This window comes from Oryctolagus cuniculus, chromosome 1, assembly GCF_964237555.1.
Source record: "Oryctolagus cuniculus chromosome 1, mOryCun1.1, whole genome shotgun sequence".
Taxonomy (NCBI): Eukaryota; Metazoa; Chordata; class Mammalia; order Lagomorpha; family Leporidae; genus Oryctolagus; species Oryctolagus cuniculus.
The window spans coordinates 172358906-172385563 of NC_091432.1; the positions used below are offsets into that span (position 1 = coordinate 172358906).

The 26658-nt window shown below is 35.3% G+C and overlaps 1 protein-coding gene and 1 pseudogene across 2 annotated transcripts in view; both read right to left on the reverse strand.

The window, feature by feature from the left end:
* The window catches only part of PTPRD (protein tyrosine phosphatase receptor type D), a 1630925-nt gene that overhangs the window by 1348226 nt on the left and 256041 nt on the right, over positions 1-26658 (reverse strand). For both annotated transcript variants that reach the window (XM_070051957.1, XM_070051959.1), the window contains one exon: positions 1810-1859. The gene's annotated coding sequence lies outside the window, so the exon portion shown is untranslated. The remainder of the gene's footprint in view (positions 1-1809; positions 1860-26658) is intronic.
* The window catches only part of LOC127493655 (eukaryotic translation initiation factor 3 subunit M pseudogene), a 143740-nt pseudogene that overhangs the window by 101770 nt on the left and 15312 nt on the right, over positions 1-26658 (reverse strand).

A 26658-nucleotide genomic window follows, 5' to 3' on the forward strand; every position in this document is an offset into this window, starting at 1 on the left:
GCTATCCCTCTACTGGGTATACCATAAGATGTGAACATAATGTAACAAAGAGATGCCGTCACCACCATGTTTATAGCAGCACTTTTCACAATAGGCATAATTTGGAACCAACCAAGGTATCCATCATCAGATCAGTGGATAAAGATCTGAAATATTATTCAGCTATAAAAAAGAATGACATTCTATCATTTGCAGCAAAATGGATGCAAGTGGAGGGCATAATGTTTAGTCAAAGAAGCTGGACCCAGAAAGACAAAAAACACATGATTTCCTTTATATGTGGGAGCTAAACTTTAAAAGAAAGAAAGAAAGAAAGAAAGAAAGAAATGCTTGTATGGATCACCACTGCTGCAAATATAGTTTTGCAAAACACTGTTTTGTACCTTTGTCAAACCAATGGTTAAGAATGTTAAACCACTATAGTTTAAACGTCCTATGATTACTTCAAAATGTAGTATATATGGTTGAAATGGTCTTTTTCCATTCAATTATTGCTTATATCTGTTGCCTATATTCCCACTAAATTGGGCTCTTCTGCTTTTTATTTGTTAAACTTATTATTCTGTGAACTATTAAGCCTTTTTACTATAATTTTAAAATATGTTATCTCAAAAACTATACAATAAACTACAGACAGGGAGAAGGAAACAGTGTGGAGTAGGAGAGGGAAGGAAGAAAAGATTATTGTTATGTTTTTAGAACTGTATCTACAAACCACATTGGATATATTAGAAACTAATAATAATTCAAATAAAAGTAACAATAAAATATACATTCAGAAGATAAAATAATTACTATGCATATATAAATAATTCATCAAAATTTTTCAATATCAGCAAAACGTCCTGGTTAGAGCCAAGGAATTTCCTCTTGGTTCTGTATGACACTCATTTTTAATAATCTATGAAATGTTAACCAAAAAAGTATACCTTAGAAGTCCTAGAGATAGTTGTTGCCTATAATCATTTAAAACATCTTCAAGATACATTTCAACAGCTATATGCAGAAATGAACAGAATTATAGTCAAGTATCTTTATGTTGGAAAGGATATAATTTCTATCAAGTAAAAATATATGAATTTCAAAGCTCACACTCCCTGCATTTTATATATAGAATGTAAACTGAACCTTTTTCATGTTTACTATTAAGGAACAGATGAATTCTGAACGATTTCAGAATAAACAGTTTCATCAGTTTCACAACACAGACAAGCTTATGTATATATATATTCTTCTTAGTAGTACAATTAAAATCCACATTTAACAACTGCTATTACATGAATTTAAATATAGAAATTAATAAACAAATAATCTGTATTGCCTTAGGAATAATTTGTTGTTTCTTATCCTTTTATTTCCATGGTTACATACTTTATATTTACCAAGGATGAAGCATCAAGCTTTCACAGAAGAACACAATTTTGATAAATCTTGACAGGTGATAGAATGTTTTACTTTAAATAACTCATTGTTTCTAGTATTCAGCATCAAATATACTTTACTATGTAAAATTTAATATATAAAATTGTCATTCATATCCAAAGAACTTTTTCCCAGTAGTACCATTTGTTTCCTTTGTGAACCATGCTTTCAAATTCATTTAAAAACCTTTCAAACACTATTCAAATAGTTACATTACTATAACATACCCCAAAACATAAACCTTTTGATAAGGAATATCAGTTTTTTCATTTTTGTTAAAAAAGAAACTAAATTATCCCAATTTTCTTTACTTTAATAACTGGACATTTTCAAACAAGGATAAGAAGAAAATTACTCTAAAAAAAGGAATATTAATTTCAATCTTACCATGAGCTCACAGGTTGGGAATTCAAAGAAGAAGTTCACCACCCTGAGACCTAGAAAAGTATAGTCAAAAATAATCTCTGTTAGTACTGGTATTCAGTTTTAATTCAAGCACCAAGAAATGCTGCATAGTAATTCAATATTATGAGGTGTTTTATTGTATGGGTAGTTAATGTATATATAACTAAAATATTTTGACTGCAATATTTAGTTTAAATAGCATTTTAAGTTTATCAGGTAACACCAAACTACTATAATTTTAATCACTTTAATGTGGTCTGCTTAATGCAGGGTTAATAAGCAGACTATGTGGGAATACTTCCACACATTTGTGGATAACAGGATTAAAAGCTAAGTTTATTTGGTGAAAATAAAATTTTAAATCCATGTAAAAAAGATATTCAAAGGGTTCATGGAAAGTTATGAATAAATTGTACATTAAAAATGCACACACCAAAATATACTTAATTCCATTTTTCCATGAACTTTTTGAAGTATGCTATTATTGCCTTCTTTGCTTCTTATAGGATTCTGGATAATGGATACATCTGCAAACACAATGTATTATGCATACAAGACTTTAGAGTATATTCCTAGTTATATTCCTTTAACAGGGACAAATATATACAGATAGACATATGATCGTATGCACACACAAATGTTAGCATACTATAATTCCATTTTTATTTTGTTTTATCTGTCTGAATAATTAATTTGAACCTTTCCATGAATACAAATATTCTATATCAAAATTGTAAAAGTTATGTAGTACTCCATGGTTAATATGCTCAAAGTCCAAAATTCTTTAAGACATTAGGTTTAATAACTATGTATGACACTGGTTTAGATTCACTGGTAATCTGCTAATCAGCAAATATTATTAAGCCATTAAAAGGTCTAGGTAGATACAACTCCAAAGGAACAAAATAGGCAAATTGAAGATACAATCTTTGCACACCATGTAGAAATTAGTAGTCTTGTGAACCCTTTAGAAAAATCATGAACAGTAGGTTAGAAGGTACTCCTCTGTGTATTTTCTATTTTACTGAAATACTAGTTAATGAAAGAAAACTTCTAATTGACTGAATCTATTATATTGATGCTTTAATAGTGTGGTTTTAGAACATACATTTTGCTTAGTTTTCTGTATTAAATTGTTTCAACTAGTTTCCACCATAATTAAACATTATGTTACATCAATTATCTGACAAAAGAATGCTATTTAACTCTCAAGAAGTATAGCGATATGAGAATTAATCTGACACCAACATGATCCATTAAAGAGTTGACAAAATGTTTCCAATATCATTTCCATGAAATGTTAGAGGAAAACAAAGTATCAGTATCACAGAGTTGCAAAGGTACACGTTAAAATGTGTTGTTATTATTATGCAAATTAAAGTCTATATGTGGAATGAAATTTTCAACGTAACTCAGACTTTCTTGGCCAAAGTCAATGAGTTAATTAGTGGTGTGGACTTGACTGTGCCCTGGGTGTCTTATTCTCATTTCACAGTGCTTCACTCTGTTACTAGACTTTGTTCCAAGTATTTACATTCCCATGTTGGTAGGCACTGTTTACTACCCTAATGTAGATTTTCCTCTACTGCACATTCCTTCCACTGTGCATTGCTAAAGCCTGTGAACCTCCCAAGGCTTGTTCTTCTAATACCACATTCAGCTTTTAGTCCTGCAAGAGTAAGGAATGACTGGAGTATTTCAAGAGCTCTACCTCCTATTTGGGTTTGTTAAAAGAGAAGCCTCTCTCACAAAACAAGAGTAAGATATGAAGGGCATATATCCTCAAAATCCAATCAAGTCAGAGTAAAAGTCCTTCCTACTTTCTCTTTGCAGCAAAAGGCACAGCAAGTTAAATTCTGGCAAAATATTTAAAGGTGGAATGTTAGAATCAAAATGTGTCTGAAGCTAACTACCACCATTATAAAGTAAATTTCTTGGATATATACATTTAAATTTTTAAAAGTTATTGATATTTTATTATCAAGATTTTGACATTATAATACAGAAAAATTCTTTTAGCACTACCATATGCTAGGTTATACCTACAGGCAGTCTTATTCCATATATGTAATCTAAAATTGATACATTTAGCAAATAGAATTTAGACATAAAAGGCACATATGGAGATTCATAATCTTGTTACATCTAGAATGCTTATTTATATTTGAAAGTGAATATTTAGATATTAACAATAAATCCAAAGGATGTATTAGTTGCATTACTGACACCGTTACACTGATTAGATATGTTTGACATGTAGATTGTATGTCACTGCTCAAGTTCAAGAATCCAAAAATCATATTGAAGCCATTTGGCTACTCAGTCTTCCCAGGCCAGGCAAATTAATTTAGGCATATAAAAAAGCCAAATGCAGCCATAAAATTCACTCTAATTTACCTTTTCAATGATTTGTGAGTTTTGACTCAGGCAAAGCTATTGACCATAGGTATATTTAAACAAGAAATAACTATTTTAACATGGCATGAATAAATATTTTTAGAGGTAAGATTTATGATAAAGGATAAGTTATTGAAATGGCAATGTCATTGGATCTAGTTAAGAGTTTTATCCATGATGCATTCCATATTCTATTCTCATACTGGATTAAATAATTTTGATCAAATATAATTCTTCCATTTGTACAAGTTGTCTTGGGAAGAATAACTATTCAGAAAGCACTTAAACTAAGCCCAGTAAGTAAACCACCAAAGAAATTATTTACAATTTTATAGTTCTAATATCCTAAACTCATGTTAGAGAAGGGATGTTTCAGATTTACATTTCTATGAATGCAAAATTAGTGCAGGTTTAATTGAATTAGTATTTCTATGGATAAATTAATGCCACCACCAAATGGATTTACTGGCTATATAACTCAGCATTTGGAAAAATTCAATATTTGCATCTGAGATTGTGGTTTCTATGTTATTAAATAGAGTGCTTTATATGCTCTTGGTTCAATTTTTCAAGAAGGTTAAATTGGTGGGGAGGGAGGTGAGAAAGCTGGCTTTTAAATATTTTGGAAGTCTAACAATTATGAAACAATTTTTAACAATTTAAAATAATTATAAATATCTTTAATGTAAATAATTTTAAAGGCAGCTTATAGGTTTATGAAAACAATGTTTAATCAATAATTTAAAATACTGATATGATTTCTATATTTTATTTCATGTATCCTCTGTTAACTTATAAAAGTCTCATGTATTAGACAATTCAGAATCCCAATTGTCATATACAAGATAATGATAATATTAATATACAACATTTATTAATATATAATATGTCAGACACTGGTCTATTTTATGTATTAATTCATTTAATGCCCACAGATATATTCTTACTTTGTAATAGATAAACAAAACTGATCCATCAGGATGTTGTCCTTTATAACACAAGTTTTTAATGCCAGCGATATGGCTTCAGAGACCATGCCTTTAGGCATTATACCACTTTTAGGTTTAAAGCAATGTAATTACACATTTCTTAAGCATCTAATATCACCATCGTTGGTTGCTTTTAAGTCATAAAAAAAGTTAACCTTGTTTGAACACATACAATGTACTAGAAACTGTGTCAATGCTGTAAACTCAGCTCGTTAATCCTCACAGCATCCTATTGCACTGATAAAAAATTGACTAGAGTCATTCACAAATGCCCTCAGGGGCATAGGAATATTAAATGATATAGATGAGTTTCAGTCACAAACAGTCCTACTTCATATTTAGACACGGCATAGATTCAAATGTTTTTAATTGGGAATGAATGTAAAAATAAATTAGACTTCTACTTTAGTCAATTTTAAAAAGAAACAAAATTTCAACTTCATAAAGCAGATATGACTATTTTCTCAATTTTTTAAAAGATTTATTTGACAGATGGCGTTACAGAGAGATATAAACCCAAAGAGAGAGAGAGAGAGAGAGAGAGAGAGAGAGAGATTGCTCTTCCATATGCCTGCTCATTCCCCAAATGGCCACAATAGCTGGAGCTGAACAAATAGAAGTCAGGAGCTGGGACCTTCTTTCAGGTCTCCCATGTGAGTGCAGGGACCCAAGGACTTGGGCCTTCCTCTATTGCTTTCCCAGGTGCATTAGCAGGGAGTTGATCAGAAGTGGAGCAGCCAGGTCTCAAACAGGCACCCATATGGGATGCTAGCCCTGCAGGCCAAGGCTTTAACCTACTGCGCCATAATACAAGCCTCGATATTCTCTCAATTTTTAAATCTATAAAATCAGTAAATACATTTAAAAAAAGAAAACAATTCTAGTCAACTCCAACATATCCTGAAGAATTTTAGACAGGACAGTCTGAAGAGCTAAGCTCATTAAATGCTAAATTGAAACTTTGTACTATTAATCAAACATGTCAATTTCTTGACTTATCTGTCAATAAATTTTTGAATACTTATTTATAAAATATGCAAATTTATGTAACATACCAACAACTTGAGCATAGGTTATCAGAAGCACTTTCATGGAAAACCAGATAGTCTTCTATCCATTTAGTAAATGCAAATAATGCTGTTTTTGAAAAAGCAGAAACTTTGAACTCTTCTTTTTTTCAAGACTGTTAAGCTTATCACCTCAGAAACACACCTCTTATAATTACTGGCAGCACATTTGGGAAAATGTGTGGGGTCTTTCAGTAAAATCTTGCATGTTGCAATCTCTCAATAAATAACTAACAAACATCAAAATTCTGCAAGAAAGAAAACAATCACTGGATAAACACTTAGGAAGTAAACTTCCCTCCATTTAGGTGCTAGATTTCACATTATATAAGTGATATCCAAACCTGTTCAATATCTAATTCAATACCTAGATCACAAAACACAACTTAAACCCTGGAAAACTGGTGTTGACAGGAAGTTATTTTTTTAGGACTATTAACCCATTCTATTATCAATCTATGTGAATCTGTGGTAAAATGATAAAGTAGTAAATAATATTAGTCAAGTAACTAATCCATTTATTCAAATTTTTTGAATTATTTACTAGCTAGTACTATATAAAATCATGAGGATGGAAAGATTAATTAGACAAACGTGCTATGTTCCCATAGATTCTATTTCTTGGTTACTTATATATAATGATTATATATGTTGATGCTATCAAAAGCTACCAGATGTTTTATCATTGCAGTCTATAATTTTCTTTTAGATGTTTCTAACTATAGCTTTGAAATGTTCAAGTAGCACAAGTGGCTTTAACACTGTGGTAGTAACTTCTGGTTATGCCCCGATAGCCATCGTACCTTGCTTCATTGTAAGAGAACTGTTGACTTTAGTTAGGTTCATGACCACTTGGAATGACATAAGATTACATTCTGGAAAAACTTCCCTGTGGAAGTGGAGGGAGCAACATCCAGAAAGCTTCCCCGACTATAGAAAGCTTATGCATCACTACCCATTTTTGCCTTTAATTTCTGGCTTCATGCAAAACAGATGTCTAGCTCCAGCGGCCAATTTGTATCATAAGAGGCCATCTTACTTATCTTGTTCCCTCAAATTCTGAAGCAAATCACGAAGATTGGAGGAACTTCTAGGTTCCTACCAGCATGGGGAATCATTTCAGACTTGGATTATTACTTTAATATGAGACAAACAATTCTACAGAAACAAAGTAGATTAATGATTTTCAGGGAATGAGGGTGGAAGAAGTGCAGGATGGCTGCTAATGAGGAATATTTCTTTTAGGTAATGAACATTTTCTAAAATTAGGAGGTGGTGCTGGTTTCATGAACATAAGAATATATAGAATTATATACAATATTGCACAAAAAATAAATTTTATTATATGTAATGGAAACAAAGACAAACAATTTCAAAAGTTTTTTCTTTTTTTACAGATAGAAACTACATGAAAGAGGTGAAGAAACATGTTGTATACATAAAATGTATACACCCTTATGTTGAACATTTTGTCTCCTAGACATCACTATTCTGGAAAATACTGCTCCACAGTATTCCAAACACTAAAATTTCATGCAGAATTAAATTTTTATTGATATTATTGACAGTGATATTTTCAAACTCTAAATAGGTACATTACTAACACATTCTCCAAACTTTTTAATAAGTGACATTGTCATAATTTTGCTAGGCTGACATTCAGTTACACTAATTGGTAAAGCTTAAAAAAAATGGCAATGCTCACCATAAGATATATATTATAAACACATATTTTAAAATAAACTAAAATTATGAACTTTAACTTGAGACTACACAGTGATACTTTATATTGTGTGTGTATGTGTGTGTATATATATATATATGTCATATTTGGAAAACCTTAACAATGTGTGAAAGTTCATAGTATTGGTTTATCTACATAAATTAATTCCTAGCTATAATAACGTTCAATTTCATCTCATTTCAACTGTTGAGCCAATTAAGACAAGCATGGAGATACTTCCCTATTCTGAAAGTATATTTCAGTATTTGGATATCACTGGTCCTTTGATAGCTTACTTTCCATGGTTGGATAGTTTCAAAAAGCACCAGAGAGTATCTTGTGCTCTCTCATGCCTCTGTCCTTACCACACTGTCTTACCAAATGACAGCTTTGAGGCAAAAGTAAGATATTCAGCAGTACCTCTTAAAACTTAAAGGCACAAACAAATCACTTGATTTTTCATGTGAAATATGGACTGTCACTAATAGTTTTGAATTTGTCAGAAAAATGGAACTGAAACACTGATTACAATCTTCTGTGTAAAAAATATTATCAAGGTACTTAAAGCTTTATAAACCATTTTTTAACCTCCAAAATAAGGTAATTCTATTTATGTGAACTGCCCCAAGACTTAGGTGTCTTCCATGAGTCTCTCCTCTGCTCTACTCCATCCATTTCAATTAGAAGATACATCATGAAATCCTCTCAAACTTCTAATACTTGGAGAAGGAAACTTTTACAATTAGACTTTTGATTCCATTAGTTATTTACTTTTTTTCTGTCATACAATTAACCCTCTGTACTGGTAATACTTCATCACTGCTATCTTTGTGCATAAATATCAGCCCATTATATTCTCAATATCCTCTAAAGTGAGTCATTTCCAATCCCTCCAACTGTGCCTTCATCTTTATCCGATAACTTGATCATACAATTAACTTCCACTTTGACCATGGCCTTGTCTAAAAATTATCAGAGTCAGTGAACTCAGGGGGCTTCCATAGCCTTGGCAGCTCATGACAAGAGCCTAGGGTGATGACTGATGCCATAAACAAGAGTGTCAATTTGTTAAGTCAACAACAGGAGTCACTGTGCACTTACTCCTCATGTAGGATTTCTGTCCTTAGTGTGCTGTACATTGAGATTTAATGCTATAACTAGTACTCAAACAGTATTTTTCACTTTATGTTTCTGTGTGGGAGCAAACTGTTGAAATCTTTACTTAATGTATGCTAAACTGATCTTCTGTATATAAAGAGAATCAAAAATGAATCTTGATGTGAATGGAAGGGGAGAGGGAGTAGGAAAGAGGAGGGTTGCGGGTGGGAGGGACGTTATGGGGGGAAGCCATTGTAATCCATATTCTGTACTTTGGAAATTTATATTCATTAAATAAAAGTTAAAAAAAAAATTTTAAATAGATGAAAGTTATCCCTGTGAATAACTTATTGTACTATTTTCCACTTTAAAAAACATATATGTATTGTCATCCACTTAACATTACTATTTTCCAAAGAAACAGTCACCTTACTCCTGGCATTTTTGTTGTCTCTTTACAGTCCCAAATTACAGTACATCCTTTGATGCTTTTCCTAAAGAAACCAATTTCTCATTCTCTTCTTGACCTTATCCTTTCACCTATAATTTCAAGCCTGGAGGATCCAGGAGAATTTTGCCCTTGACTTTCCTAATTCTCCAAGCTACCCTTCTTTCTCTTCTTCGATGGGTACACTATACTTTCTTCCTATAACTTGTAATATTATTGCCACCCCTAAAAACTCTAATGATACTCTTTATTGAATCTTTTTTCAATGATTCCAAAACATTAAATTCAATGGACTTTTCTTTAAAGATTTATAGATTTATTTATTTGAAAGTCAGCGTTACACAGAGAGGGGAGGGGGAGCAGAGGGGAGGGGGAGCAGAGGGGAGGAGAAGGGGGGAGAGGGGAGAGGGGAGAGGGGAGAAGGAGCTCTCTTCCATCCACTGGTTCAATCCCCAATTGGCTGCAATGGCCAGAGCTGTGGCGATCCAAAGCCAAGAGCCAGGAGCCAAGAGCTTCTTCCGGGTCTTCCCACCTGGGTGCAGGGGCCCAAGGACTTGGGCCATCTTCCACTGCTTTCCCAGGCCATAGCAGAGAGCTGGATCAGAAGTGGAGCAGCCAAGACTCAAACCAGCGCCCATATAGGGTGCCCGCACTGCAGGCCGAAGCTTTACCGGTTACGCCATAGCATTGGCCCCTCCATGGACTTCTTAAAATGATCACCACACGTGAATATTTGTGGCATGCGGTACTTTTTAACCACTTATTTAGTAAAATAATGTTCTTTCAGAGATTCTATCACTGCCTTCTTGGTTCTTACTAATATTTTTTAAATTTGTTATTGCTTTCTTGTTCTGAGGTTATATCTCATTGCCTTTGATTGCTTTTCTCTCTTCTCCAATACCTTTAAATGTGAATAGTTTCACAGCATGAATTTTCTCAGTAGCAGCCACAAGCCATTGGACAGCGCTGTGCAAGGGATTTTACAATGAATACATGACTCAACGCATGAATATATTTTATAATCCTCTCCTCTTTCTACATATCCCTACCTGAACATACACTCACACATTTGGCTTATCTGTCTTCATGGGTAAGACTTAAGGGGAATACCATCTTCTGTGGAATATCATCTTTACAAGGAGTGTTTCCAAATCTGTATTTCTAAATCTGACTGTACTGCCTCATTCAAACTATTTTTTGCTTAATATTTCCAAACTTGAGATTTCTGCCTACATATTACCAAATTACCTTGAACTTAGAAAGACAAAATCATATGTCCTTCCTTTCAAAACTTCCTCTGTTCACTAGATTCTTAACTTTCAGTTAATGATGCTCCTAACTTGTCATTCACTCAAACCTGAAATATTAGTTACTACAGTCACCTCCTCTTCTGTTAATCCTTTAATCCAATTCCACACTCAGCAATTCTACCTCTGTTGTCTTTGTGGGAATAAATGAAGAAGACCCAAATATTAACAGCAGTAGCTATTTATTTTTAGATGGCTATAAGCAAGGGAGTCAGCTACCATCACTTGTGTTCTGCAGAGACCCATATGCAGGCAAAAGAGTGTGAAAGGGCCGACGCCGCGGCTCACTAGGCTAATCCTCCGCCTTGCGGCTTCGGCACACCGGGTTCTAGTCCCAGTCGGGGCGCTGGAGTCTGTCCCGGTTGCCCCTCTTCCAGGCCAGCTCTCTGCTGTGGCCCGGGAGTGCAGTGGAGGATGGCCCAAGTGCTTGGGCCCTGCACCCCATGGGAGACCAGGATAAGTACCTGGCTCCTGGCTCCTGCCATCGGATCAGCGCGGTGCGCCGGCCGTGGCGGCCATTGGAGGGTGAACCAACGGCAAAAGGAAGACCTTTCTCTCTGTCTCTCTCTCTCACTGTCCACTCTGTCAAAAAAAAAAAAAAAAAAAGTGTGAAAGTGTTAAAGTGATTGAAAGTGAAGGCTTAACCTAAGTTCTGATTGGAGGTTGTTAGCCTGGGGAAGGAGGCAGGCTAAGTAGAAGCGGAACAACTCATGTGTTTGGCTTTCTCTAGTTGATCCTGAATTAGAAGCATGATATTAAAACCAGGGGAGTGTACAGGGGTGTGGATATTCTGATCCAGTTTCTGAAGAAGCTGTGGCTTGGGTTCCCAGGCTGGCAAGTTTGTTGTAGGTCATAGTATTATGGTCATCTATGGTCTGGCTTTATCCATTTACATTTAATTTCATACTCTCATACTTCTTTTTCCCCTGCAATCACAGAGTCATCTCTCAATCCAACCATTATTAAAATGTACACTATTTGGGTCTTGAGAGCATATTGTCTAATGTCCCTACCACTAAAGGAAAATATGATACTGAAAGTTTGTAGTTTTAGTTAATATTTGTCAGTACACAAAAAACTAACATGATCATCATAATGCAAATTATTATTTGGTCAAAAGTTTACAGTCAACTTGTAGAATGAGTGTAATTTCATGTACCAAAGAAATTTTATTTCCTTAGTAATGAAAATATTTTATAGAGTACTCCTATTTCATGTAGTTGCTAATTGCTCAATATGAAACTTAAATAAACTAGATTAATCAGTGTAAAAGTTCATTAGTTCCTATAATTCTATGATGTAAAATATCTTTCTTGAAATGACTCAAATACTGTTTTTAGGGGCAGATGTGGTACAGCAAATTAAACCACTGCTTGAGATGCTTTATTGGAGTAACTGGGATGGAACCTGCCTTTGCTTCCAATCCCTCCTTCCTGCTAATATGCCTGGGAAGCTTCACATGATGGTCCAAACACTGGGGCTCCTGGAACCCATGTAGGAGACCCACACTGAGCTCCTCTTTTCTGGGTTTGGTCTGGCCTAGACCCAGCTGTTGCTAGCACTTGGCGATTTAATTGGTGGATGAAAAATGGATCTGTATCTGTAAATAATAGTAAATAAAAGCCATATTTGAGATGTAGAGTTACAGACAGTGAAAGAAAGGTCTTCCTTCTCTGGGTTCACTCCACAAATAGCCTCAATGGCCAGAGCTGCGCCAACCTGAAGACAGGAGCTTCTTCCTGGTCTCCCATGCGGGTGCAGGGGCCAAGCACTTGCACCATCTTCTACTGCTTTCCCAGGCCATAGCAGAGAGCTGGATCAGAAGTGGAGCAGCTGGGACTCAAACTGGCACCCATATGGGATGCTGGCGCCGCAGGTGGGGGATTAACCTACTACACCATGGCGCTGGCCCCAATAAAAGCTAATTTTTAAAAAGGTCTTTCAAATAGGAAAAGGCATGAATATTTGCATGAATCTCTTCTATTTAAATTAGAAAAGTTCGGACTTTAATGAGTGAAAAGAATTTAGCCAAATGCTGTCTAAGTTTTCAATGCCGCATGCATATCTTGGCTACTCTGGCATATGCCTATTAATGAGAAGAAAAAAAAGAGATGTCTCTAATGTTATTTATGTTATTTTATTAACATATAAGATTTAATATATTTTTCCAGTGTTGGAAGAAACATTTGAGTAAAACCTTATTCTTCTTTCTCAGTTAACAACTATTTATTGAACATACAACTTGTTGTTAATGTCATATCAGATACCAGAAAACAGAAAACACTATCTTCTGCTGTGATGTTAGCTAAGGAAGTGAGCCTATCATAGTTGTGTTGGATGGACTATGTTAGGGAACAGTGTAATAATCATAGCACACACATATAGTAATTACACATAGTCTAGCTTTTAAATATCCTTGCACATTTAATCTTCCTAACTTCAACAAGTAAGCATTTATTATTAAATCTACTTTATAGATAAATTAGGAACACAGCAATGAAATAACCACCCCAAGGGCATAAAACTAGCTACAGTAGGAGCCTGCTAATGCTAGAGTCTTATATGTTACTATGATCTTTATGATTTAATTTAGTTGAAGCAACCTCATGGGTGACTGACTCCAGCGGCTACACAAACATACTAGTTTGTGTCCTTCCAACTAAAAATGAGTTACTAAAGGCCTTCCCAAACTATAGAATACCTCAGAATGCATGAATTTTTTTGCTAAGACTCATACTCACTAGGTGGGTAGTGGTGTCTCTACATTTGCATTTCTAATCAGTTTACAGGCAACATTGATACTGTTGGCCTGAGGGTCCCACGTAGAGAACTTCTGAGTTGTTGCTCACAACAAGAACTATGCCCACACAATTCTGGTCCCTGAAAGTTCATAAACTCACAGATTGCTTTAAGAACAAATAAAAATCTACATGAACAGAATAAAAGAAGAACAAATACAGGCTTGATAGGATCATAGGTATATATCAATGTTTTTTTCTATTTTAATAATAAAGTCTGTTTAACAAGATACACTTCGAGACCCAGTTTGTTTTTTGTTGTTGTTGTTTTAAAGATCAGGGCACCAAAGAATATTCACAGTCCAGGTAAAACTATATAAAAACCTAAAAGCAGAACAGGTGTTTGGCATAGCAGTTAAGACAACACTTCACATGCCCATATTCCACATCAAGAGCCTTAACTGAATCTCAGCTCCTTTTCCACTTCCTGCTTTCTGCAAATGTGCACCCTGGGAGGCAGCAATGATAGGTAAAGTATTTGGGTCTCTAAACCGAACATGAGAGACTAAAATTGAGTTCCTGGCTCCTGGCTTTCACTAGGCCCATTCTAGCTATTGGTGCATTTGGGGACTGGACCAATAAAAGAAATCAATCTTTCTCCTTTTCAAATAAAATTTTAAAAAGTGCTTAACTAAAGGGCTGAATCTAGAATTTAGAAATAAATATGAGAACCTTGGTGTAAGCTTTGTTACTTTACCTACTTCATAGTTTTGCAGAAATGAAACAACCTGTCAAAGTTAGCCGAAGCATAAAACTATACCTACAAAGGGCATCACTTCTGGGCAGCAAAAGACTGAAAATTTTCTCTTCAGCAAGAAATATTCAATCATGGGCAATATAAAAATATGTATTAAACATGATTTATAGGCCAGTGCCACGGCTCAATAGGCTAATCCTCTGCCTGCGGCTCCGGCACACCGGGTTCTAGTCCCGGTTGGGGTGCCAGAATCTGTCCCTGTTGCTCCTCTTCCAGTCCAGCTCTCTGCTGTGGCCCAGGAAGGCAGTGGAGGATGGCCCAAGTGCTTGGGCCCTGCACCCGCATGGGAGACCAGGAGGAAGCACCTGGCTCCTGGCTTTGGTTCGCCACAGCACACCAGCTGTAGCGGCCATTTGGGGGTGAACCAACGGAAGGAAGACCTTTCTCTCGGTCTCTCTCTCTAACTCTGCCTGCCAAAAAAAAAAAAAAAAATGATTTATAAAGGTCAACTTGTTCTGAAACTTGAAACAAGAACTTGATATTATGAGCCTTCTTTTTATTTACTTATTCATATAATGGAAAACATTTCATATATTTCATATATACAGATTTAAGAACATAATAATAATTTTCACTCTCATCTTTTGCTCACACTCTTCTCTACTTATTTTTATTTTTGCTGTGGTATATTTTCAATTTACTCCATATTCAAATGCTTAATCTTCCACTAAATAAAGAACTCAAGCAATAAGTAGAAAGACCATCATTCCCCAAGAGTATACATAAGGGCTATAAGCAATAATCAAATCCCAAGATATCAATTTTACTTATATGTTACTTTTTATACTATATGTATATAGTTCTCAACAACAAAACAAGCAACCCAATTAAGAAATGGGTGAGGGCCATAAATAGGCATGTTTCAAAAGATGAAATACAAATGGACAATCGACACACGAAAAATGCTCAGGATCACTATTTGTCAGAGAAATGCCAATCAAAACCACCATGAGGCTTCATCTCATCTCAGAATGATTATCATCCAAAAATCAAAACAATAATAAATGTTGTAAGGATGTAGGGAAAAGGTATCCTAATACACTGGGGTGGGAATGTAAACTAATACAACCATTATGGAATACAATATGGGAATTCCTCAGAAATCTGAAAATAGATCTATGACCCAGCCACCCATCTTCTGGGAATTTACCCAAACAAAATGAAATCAGCATATGATAGGGTTAAATGTACCTCCATGGTTATAGCAGCTTGATTCGCAATAGCTAAGAGTTGGGATCAACTGAGATGTCCATCAAATGATGACTGGATAAGGATAATCAGGCATATACATATGCTGGAATACTACTCCATCATAAAAAAAAATGAAATCCTGTCTTTCACATGCAATTGGAGACCGCTATTTTTCATGAAATAAGGTAGTCCCCCAAAGACAAAAACCATCTTTCCCCTGATTTGCTACATTATAGGTCTTTTAGTCCTATTAATCTTATGTGGTTCTAACATAGTTAAACAAGACATTTATTTTTCAGAAACCTTGATCAAACAGATTTACTTATAATGTGGGTATTCTGACCTGCAATTTCTTTCCCCACAAATCTTAGCATCTTCTGAAATATTCAGAAAGCTACTACATATCTTTTCTAACTTGAGTTAAGGATATTTATAAACTAATTCTGAGTACTTACAAAATATCTACTATGTGTCAAACCATAGATGTGCAAGAAGATGAATGGTGGGACTTCAAATTCCCTTCTCATTGTTTTCTAGGAAACTAAGATTGCTGCCTGTTGGCAATTTTGTTTTCCCTATTGGGTCACTGCTTAATTATAGGAAAACAAATCCATTGCTGCATAAAATTTTTAAATATCATTTACAGGAGGCTTCTTGAATAAATATGCAATAACTGTGAAAAATGGCATTTTGAGCTGGGTTAGGCGCTAAACCAGAGCTGAATATTGTGACTAGCTTCTCACATATATGCAGTGCTGCACTGGGAAGTCTCATATCTGAGGGAAATATCTGCATGCTAGAAAATGTTGAAAAAATTCATGTCTTGAATGTAAGGCCTTTACTCATATCTCTTATCTTCCTAGGCCTGGCTCTTGGTCACAAATCTTGACTGATGACTGACCATGGAAAATCAGAAGACCAAGGAAGAGAAGAAAATCATTCCTGGTTCTCCTATCACTGTCAGTTTCTAAGCAGGTCTGAACTAGAGAGAAGATATAAACTTAACTCAGAGTTCTTAGTTTTTGTTAGATGGGATAAATTTAAAGAAATAAAATTCTACTTGTGACTTAACAGTCCCAGCATTGCTACTGGAGCTCTAAAGTGTTATCCAGAGGAAGGTTAAGAGCGAGGAGAAAGGGGGAAGAAAACAAATCATCTTCATAAATGACCCTGTTGAGCCCATTCACCTGCTTCCTTTATTTGGAGCAAAGTTTCCCTCTACAGCTATATATTTTTCATTGTGATAGGATACACAATTAGAATGGTCACTCTGACAAAATTAATGGCAAATTTTTGAGGGGGCTGAAAGGACATCTGACAAGGAGAACAATCAGTTCCACCTATGTTAAGGGGCACCTGGAGTCATAGCCACCATATCCTCAAACTCAAATTTTAAGCTTTATATTGCAGTAATTCTTTGATTATCCAGACCTGATTGTCACATTAATCTTACTAACTCAAAATGGAAGACCTAGGATATCCCTTTTAATCTGCACACAAATAATTAGAAATAATTCTGAAGCTAATACTTCTACTATACTAAATACACAAATGTCAACAATTATACTACTTCGGTGTCCAAGCTTCTAAATATTACAGAATTAGAAAAGACAAATGAAACCTTAGTTAAGGAAAAAACACTGACATGTATTTTAAATATTTTAGACATTCTAGTTATTACTCGAAACTTTTCTATATACTTTGCAACTTTTCTATAGAAACTTTTCTATATACTTTGCAACACTATGTTATTTAACCCTTAAAATTCAGTATGAATTCTTTGTACCTTCATTTGGAGAAATTGAAGATGAGAATATTTTTAATATTAACATTAAATTGAAATAAAATTGTCAGCTTTGTGGCAAAATTATCTATTTTTCCATATTAAATACTAGCAATGATGTTTTATTTACCATTTAAAACAACCCATGCCAATTTTCCTAACTAACTGGAAAAATACTTGCCTCCAAATATTAAACAATATGTAATAGTCAAAAAACTATAAAAACAGTAGTCTACTTCATTAGCAATTATTAATATTTGATAATAAAATTAGCAAATAATAGCATATAGTAGATAAATTCATTTAACTTCTCTTTGATATTTTATACATTATTACATAAAGATTTTAGAGGTTTTTAGTTGTACCTATATTTACTTTTTTGGTTTATTTATTTTTTTTGTTTGACAGGCAGAGTTAGACAGTGAGAGAGAGAGAGACAGAGATAAAAGTTTTCCTTCCATTGGTTCACCCCTAAATGGCCGCTACGGCCGGCGTGGCCCAAAGCCAGGAGCCAGGTGCTTCCTCCTGGTCTCCCATGCGGGTGCAGGTCCCAAGCACTTTAGCCATCCTCCACTGCCTTCCTGGGCCACAGCAGAGAGCTGGACTGGAAGAGGAGCAACAGGGACAGAATCCGGTGCCCCAACCGGGACTAGAACCCGGGGTGCCGGCACCACAGGCAGAGGATTAGCCTATTGAGCCATGGTGCCGGCCTTTTGGTTTATTTTCTAAAATATCTTTCCTTTTAAAAAGTTTTGTTAATTTAAATGCTGTGACATCTTCTTTTCTCCTAAGTATCTCTTAAATATAGCACAAGTAATACTGATTTGTAGCAATTAAGACAAGTCATCTGTGTTTCTGATTCCTCAGTAAGCCAATGGAAAATAAGATTTTTCTTAGGAAGTTAATCAGCAGTCTATGACAACATTTAGCTTATCATGTTCTAGTGGTATTTGAAAATGCTTAACAGCATTAGATAACTTTTGGAGAAATTATGATTAGTATTCGCAAATATAAAACCATAGGACTGGCAATTGGTTAAATTGTGGTTACTGTTAAACTAGTGGTTAAGATCCCCGCATCCTACATTGGAGGGCTAAGATCTGACACCCAGTTCCACTTTTAATCCCAGCTTCCTACTGATGTACACCCTGTGAGGCAGGAAGTAATGGTTCTGGTGTTTGGGTCCCTGCTACGCACATCGGAGACCTTGGTTGAGTCCCCAGCCCCCAGCATCAGTTTGGCTCAGTTCTGCCCATTGAGGGCATCTGTGAAGCAAACTAGCTAATAGCAGGAAGAATTCCCTCCCTTCCTTCCTCTCCCTCCTTATGCATTTTAAACAAACAACATAAATAAGAGAGTTAAATATGTTTGTGTGTGTGTGTGTGTGTCTATAAAGAGAACTAGAATTTTTATGGTGATATCTTTTTTAAAAAATAAAAAATGCCAAAAAAATTAAAAATGCCATGAACTGTAAGAAAAACCATTATTTTACGGTTCTTAGGGAAAAATGGTATTATTCTATTTGGTATGCATCCTAATTCCATAGATGTTAAAATGAAAACCAAAACAAATGGTAAACATCCAGAGCTGTAATTTTAACTATTAGCAGTTGTATGAAGTAGCATTTATGAGCAAGGGAAATCAGCACAAGCTTACAGGTCTGGGAGTGGAACCTAGCCCATTCTGTCAAAACCTATCAAAAGCCTTGAAATTATTCACATATTCTGCCTTCAGAATACTTCCTCTTACCCAAAAGAGAGCAACTATTTAGAAACAAGTATATGCACAAGTACAAGTAAACATGTGTCTAATACTATGTTTACATCTATTCACCTGTATAAGAGTTTGAATACTAATCTTTAACCTTGAAGGTGAAAAAACAGGGTTTTACTGCCAGTGCTTGGCTTTACCAGTCCATAAAGACTCCTTTGAGAGATAAGAATGATATATGAGAAGTGAGGAAGGCCTCAAGAAATGTTGAAAACATGAGAAGCAATTCTAAGGTTGGAGGACAATAGCCAAGTAATTGATGGTGGAGACATTCCAACTAAGTACCCTCAGAACTCAGAATTTGTTGAAGACAGGAACTTCTATTTTGAAAAATCAGAACTAGGGGAAAGGTCAATGAGGAAGTTTAGTTATCTTCCCACTTGATCATCAACCTTAAAGTAAAAATATCCAGTCATTCAACGAGAAAATCCATCCTTTCTTCATCATGGCACCACACCCATGGCAGTGCAGGGAGCATGGCTCCTTTCATGATTTAGTTCAGTACATTTTCATTATCCAATGAAGATACTCTGCATTCAGAAATCTTGAGATACTTTAAGTTTTAGAAAGATGGCATGACACCTTTGGCAATGATAGTACAAGATATAATTGCTCTGTTTATATACGGGACAATTGACTGCAGTTAATAATACAGTTACTATAATTCTATACTACACTTGTTACATTCAAACTGTCACTTCAGCATTAATCATTTTGGAACACAAAATGTCACTTGATAATTTAGAATAAAAAGCCACTTAAAAGTGAGCATTCAAAAACATGTGACTTAGAGATGTTTTTCCAGATATATATATCTTGTCAGTTCTCTAGAGGAGCTATATGATGGAGTTAATGTAAAACAACATTCCTATTAGCATTTGTCAGAAACATTTTGCTCTTTTTAATGCATGTGATCCCAGAAGCATACATATCCTTTCAAAAGGGTTTGTGTTAAGTAGACAAAAATATATTCACTTAGATACACAGTACTTATATTTATGCAAATACTAAGGAATACACTAGAGTACACTACCATTATTTTTAAGATAAACAAAAGGATTTTATATAGCATTTATCTCAATGTGTAGATCAAAATGCCAAGTTAAAAATAGGTAATATTAAAGGTACATTTAGTAAATATTTTTGGTCAAACAGACAAGACAAAGTAAATAACAGGTCAACAGAATATTTCATCAAGAAACAATTCTTGTTTGTGTTCCACGTATCCACATGTATTAAATACACTCATCTTTACATAGTCAATAAAGTATTCAGAGATAGCCTTTGCATTTCCTTAATGGTTCTTGGGGGAATAATGTTATTTTGTATGACTCTCCATTGTTTATGTGGTAGAAAAATTTTGTCTTTATTAATAGCATTGACTCATTCTTGTTAATACACAAATGTTTTAAAATCGTCACTTAATATCATTTATGATATTAGCTTCATTTTTCTAAGACTAGCAAAATGTACAAGAGATGACTGATTGCTAGTTTTCTTTCAGATTATATGACAAACAGAAAACTGAAAATACATGTTCCAATATGGTTAAAGACTTTCCTGTGTGAGCCCATTCATATTCCTCTAATTGATATCTAAATTACCTGAGGTTTAGGTATATGATTTGGAAATTAATTGAACTATTGTTAGCTTAAATTAATCCTAAATGTTTGAGGATAAAAAGACATAAAAATTGGCTCTCAATTTAAAATAGCTTTCAGAATTTATATATAATTCATAAGTCACCCAAGTGAGTACACAAATTAACTGTTAGTACAATAGTTATCTACTTCTCCAGCAAGGCAATTTGACTGTGAATCAACTGGATGAGCCAGAGAAAACGAATGTTTCTGCAGTGAGTAGTGCTAAGTAATTAGCAGAAGTGGAGATACAGTGATTTATGTCAAGGAAGCTGCTAGAGAAGCACTCCCAACGGTCTCAGAACAACTCATGATAGTAACCTGTTAGAGGACAGACCTTAAACATCCACCTGGTTCCTAAGACGAGGCAAAATCAAAATAGTACTAAAAAGAAAACATGGGCAAAGGGAAAAGGCCAACACATATAACCTCCCCTACTATAGGATAGCAGCCCACTCAAACAGAAAAGCTAAACATCTCCTAATTTTATACAAAGTCAAAAATCTGCCTCATATTGAGGATGGCATGTTTTGTATACAATTATGCATGTTTTCACCAAATTTCCTGAAAATATATGTTAAAACCTATTTTCTAGGAACTTTTTGAAGTACCCTTGTACTTACAGAACAACATTTCATACTTGAAAATTACTGAAGTCAAAGGAACTACCCTAGTTTCCATATAGGAATGAAAAATAGTTTCACTGATTAGTCATAGAGGAAGGAAAGAATAAAAACTAAATATAGGTGGTTTTGGATCATATCCCTTGAGTACTGAGTTTTCAACAAGATGATTACAGACATAAAAAGTGTGTTAGAAATACTCAAGAGCAAAAGTACAGTGGAATTGCAAAAACTAAAGGGGTAAAGAATTTTATAAAACTAGAGAAAGTCAATAGTATCCAAAAAGGAGAGAAATCAAACAATAGGACAATAAAAAAGTTATTGGTTTTTGAGGAAAAATATGTCTTTGATGACAGTGGAGAAAGTAGTTTCAATTTAGTTGCACATTTGGAGAGACACACAATACATGTACTTTTGAGAAATTTGTAGTAAAGCAGAGAAATGATAGGATGCAAAGGGAATGGAGTACGCAGGACTCAGCACTATAGCACCATGGGTTAAGCCACCACTTGCAATGCTGTCATTCTTTATCCAAGTACTGGTTCAAGTACCCTCTGCCCTACCTGATTCAGCTCCTTGCTAATGTGCCTGGGAAAACAGCAGAAGATGGCCCAAGTGCGTGGGTCTCTGCTACCCATGCTGGAAATCTGGTTGTTATTCCTAACTCCTAGCTTCAGCATGGTCCAGCTCCAGCAGTTTTAGCCGTTTGGGGAGTAAATCAGGAGACAAGATCAGTACCTCTCTTGCTCCCTCACTCCCCCACCAGCCCTTGAAAGTGAGAGAAAGAATGGAATATGTCAAATATAAAATAAGCAGTGTTTAATAAAATAATGCAATCTGGTTCTAATTTTCCTTGGCATCCCAACTAGTGTTTTTTGTTAGTATCTCATACTTATCATCATTACTACAATTCATATAAAGGTTAAATGCAAAAACTTTGGGTCTGGCACTGTGGCTCACTTGGTTAATCCTCTGCCTGCTGCACCGGCATTCCATATGGGCACTGGGTTCTAGTCCCAGTTGCTCCTCTTCCAGTCCAGCTATCGGCTGTGGCGCAGGAAGGCAGTGGAGAATGGCCCAAGTACTTGGGCTCCTGCACCCACAAGGGAGACCAGGAGGAAGCTCCTGGCTCCTGACTTTGGATCAACATCGATCTGGCCATAGCGGCCATTTGGGGGATGAACCAACAGAAGGAAGACCTTTCTCTCTGTCTGTCTCTCTCACTAACTCTACCTGTCAAATAAAAGAAAAAAAAAAAAAAAGGAAAAAATGCAAAAACTTTGTATCTAGATTAAAGACTTTCCCTGAAAATTGTTGAATACTACTTGAACTTGGCTTAGACAAACAACACATTTTTAGCACTTGAAAAACAATTTTCTCTTCCCACCTTCCATACAAAGAGCTTCACACCTAATGTCATTGTATCCATCATGGCACAAAGGTGCAATGGTAAGAATAGAGGAATTACCAATGAGAAAATTGTCATCTTCCCTTCATGATGACACAGTCCTACATCAAGCTTGGATTACAGACTCCCTTAATTCCCTCAGACAAGATGGCCTGTATACCCACAGCCAGCACCATGTCCCCGTAGTAGCAGAAGTAGAAAACAGGGGAAATAGAAGAGGGGAAGGAGGAGAGAAGGGACATGAAATCCTGTTCTCTATTCTCAACTCATTAGCCTTAGAATCCTACCCCCCTTTATGAAAAAACATTAGTTTCCTAACAAAATGCTAAATAATAAAATTTCCATAGTATAAAAACTAGAAAGTTATAAAGATATTTTAGAGGCAATTACAATAGACCTTTGATTAGCTCCTTCTCAAACCACTTAAATTTTCTAGCTTTTTTAAATGTCTTAAAAATTGTTTCAAGCAATGTAAATTTTTGATTTTTTGGTCCTTTTTTAGCTTTTTTGCCATTACTGGTAAGCATACTTTTTAATAGCTTCCTTGGCCTATTACAAATCTCACTCAGACCTTACATTTGCTTCTAAGAAAGTGATATGTACATAGATGATTCTGTCTTTTTCACTTCCCAGCTGTGACATTTTGGCAAATGATTTTTATGAGCTTCAGTATTTTTTGATCCAAAGTCCCCTGATACTTCATTTCTTGAAGTTCTTGGTCCTCAACACATCTAATTATCAGCTGATAAATGAGAGTAATATTTTTTCACTACCAGGGTTACAAGATGCAGGAAGAATTAGACAAATTTTGTCATTTTTTTCCAATTTCCTCTTCTTGAGAACATTATTACCTAATCACATGGCAGTTTGGTTTTAGAGGGTTTAGTATCTACACCTGGTACAATAAATAATATTAGTATACATATTACATTTCTATACTTCAATAATCGGCGACTTTCTTTGTGTTCTCTAGGAGCCAGCCATATAATAAAACAGTGCCCTTCCGTTGTCTCCTTCAATCCCTTCACTATGTCATCACTTAGGAATTCTCTTGATGACCATTTGGAAGACAGGGAGACCGAGTCTTAGGAAACAAAATTTACACAGGTCCTCCAACTTTTAGTAAATGACTGAGTGGCAATTTTTAAGTGATACCAAGCAAAGGAGAAGTCCATATTCTCAATGAAGATGCCTCAAACCTACCACAGCATTCTCTGGGCCCATGAGCACAGATCTGGGCTTTCTTGGACCAGGTTCAGATACAGCCACTGCTGCAATACCCAATACCCATAGTCTCCAATTTTAGGCTTTTTCAGCATATGCAGACACACCTCATTATGTTCTCTAGGGATCTCAATTTCTTTTTCTCACATTTTATGTTTATCTGTGTATCACTCTGAGGAGTTTACTCAAATTTATCTTCTAATTTATTTTAACCCATATTTCTCAAACTCCAATTGTTACAATCAGCATTTCTAAATAATCTGTCATAAGATCTTGAATAAGATTTGTCATAAGACTTGAAAAGATAAATATTGGATTCCAATGACAAAGAAACAAACACTAAAAAACAATTATTTAATAAATAGCATTTAAAAACTTCATGAAGCAAATCATAAGTCTCATCTGAAAGATAGTAAAGAATAACTTAATAGATACATCACATTAATGGATAGTTATTTAAGATTGTTACTCTCTAAGTTGTCCCCAAAATGATTTCCTTAGCTCTCTGGACTTGCTTCTTTGATGTATACTTAAGATGTATTTTGACACCAAACAGACACGTACGTACGTTTTTGAAACATTGCAGTTTGTCATTTGAAGACTGCTCTTATGTCTATGAGTGTGGGACACAGGCTTGTCAAGTGGAAGAAATGGCGCTAGAGAGGTACCAGACAGCACGGGCCAAGAGGGACTTTCGAGCTATGGAACTGTGATACAAGTTTTTTGAGAAGGAATCATGAATTTTTGAGTTGTTACTGAATAAGAGCAGAGGAGAGAATATAACTGACAAGCTTAGGTAGATAATTCATACCCCAATATATTCCTTCTCAGACAAACTTGCAATTAATAGACACAGCCATAATCAACACTTTTCCTCTGAGACTACCACTCATAGATCACCATTCATTCATTGTGGTAGTCAGCCCCTTTTTTAAGGATTAGCTGTATCACCAAAAATAAATATTTCTAGTCTGGCACACTGGCATTGTGCAAAGAGCCATTTATTTCAGTGTGACAAGTGTCTAACATGGTCTGTGTCATTGAAGAGGAAGGAGCCACAAACATAGTTTTGACATCCGTCCATTTTGTCTCTAACAGCCAAGGAGCCCTCCCCTATACAGCTCGACTCTGTCAAGCTCCCTGTAACTGTTCTTTCTTCTCTGACATTCCACAACCTGAATGTCGCAAGACACAGAGGTACTCTATAATATTATAGCAAGATTCTTAATTGCTGTTTTTATTCTCTGGCTGGAAACACATACACACACAAATACACACTAAAATTTAATGAAAATCTCCTGAATTCTGGAACTTTTTCCTTTCTTTTTATTTATTTATTTATTTATTTATTTGACAGGCAGGAGTGGACAGTGAGAGAGAGAGACAGAGAGAAAGGTCTTCCTTTGCCGTTGGTTCACTCTCCAATGGCCGCCGCGGCTGGCGCACTGCAACCAGCGCACCGTGCAGATCCGATGGCAGGAGCCAGGTACTTATCCTGGTCTCCCATGGGGTGCAGGGCCCAAGCACTTGGGCCATCCTCCACTGCACTCCCTGGCCACAGCAGAGAGCTGGCCTGGAAGAGGGGCAACCGGGACAGAATCTGGTGCCCCGACCGGGACTAGAACCCGGTGTGCCGGCGCCGTAAGGTGGAGGATTAGCCTAGTGAGCCGCGGCGCTGGCCGAACTTTTCCCTTTCACACATAATTGGAACTATCTTCTTACATGTTACTGGTCGGTCTTCTAAATAGTTGCTGTGATAAAAATATATCAGCTAATGATGTCAGTCTTTTTTTTTATGCTGTGTTTTCCACTGAACATTTCACAATACATTCGGTTGCTTGTATGATTTTTTGGAAGTTAATATGGCAGCCAAAACTATGTTGTCACTAGTAATATGCTAATTTTAATTGAGGAATTACCCAAAAATACTATAGAAAGAGCACATGCAGATAACCACCAACCAACCAAAAGAAACAAAATCATTGAAAACAAAGAAAAAACCACATGTATCACACAATCTAAATGTACTAGGAAAAGAAATTAAATCATGTGTGTGTGTTGAGGGGGTTCAAAAGTCTCATGGAAAATTGAATTAAAAAGATGTTGCTTTGGTGAAGAGAACTTGAAATGCATGCATAGATTCTTTTATATTTTTTCTATGAACTTTTAGAAGATTCTGTGTGAGAGAAGTTAACTCTACATATATATATATATATATACACACACCTTTCAATACTTCTGTTAAAAACTATTTTGTTTTAGTCAATGATGATGCTGTATGAAATATTCAAAAAACCCATTCAAGATTAATTAGAGTTTCAGTTCTACCTAACACTTAACCTTGATAGTCAGTAATCCTCAGGGAATGTTAGCCTCCATCTTCATACTGTGAAGTTAAATCTGAGAACCGTCTATATAGTTATCTATGTAAAACAGTTATTTTCAGATCTTAAGTTAATTATCACATTCTAAGAATGATAGATGAATAACTATTATTCTTTAAATGATGGAGTTACAAATATTCCTAACATTTCAAATTAAGGCTCTTTGTACAAAACTCACACTTTTTTAAAAAATATTTTATTTATTTATTTGAGAGGTAGAGTTG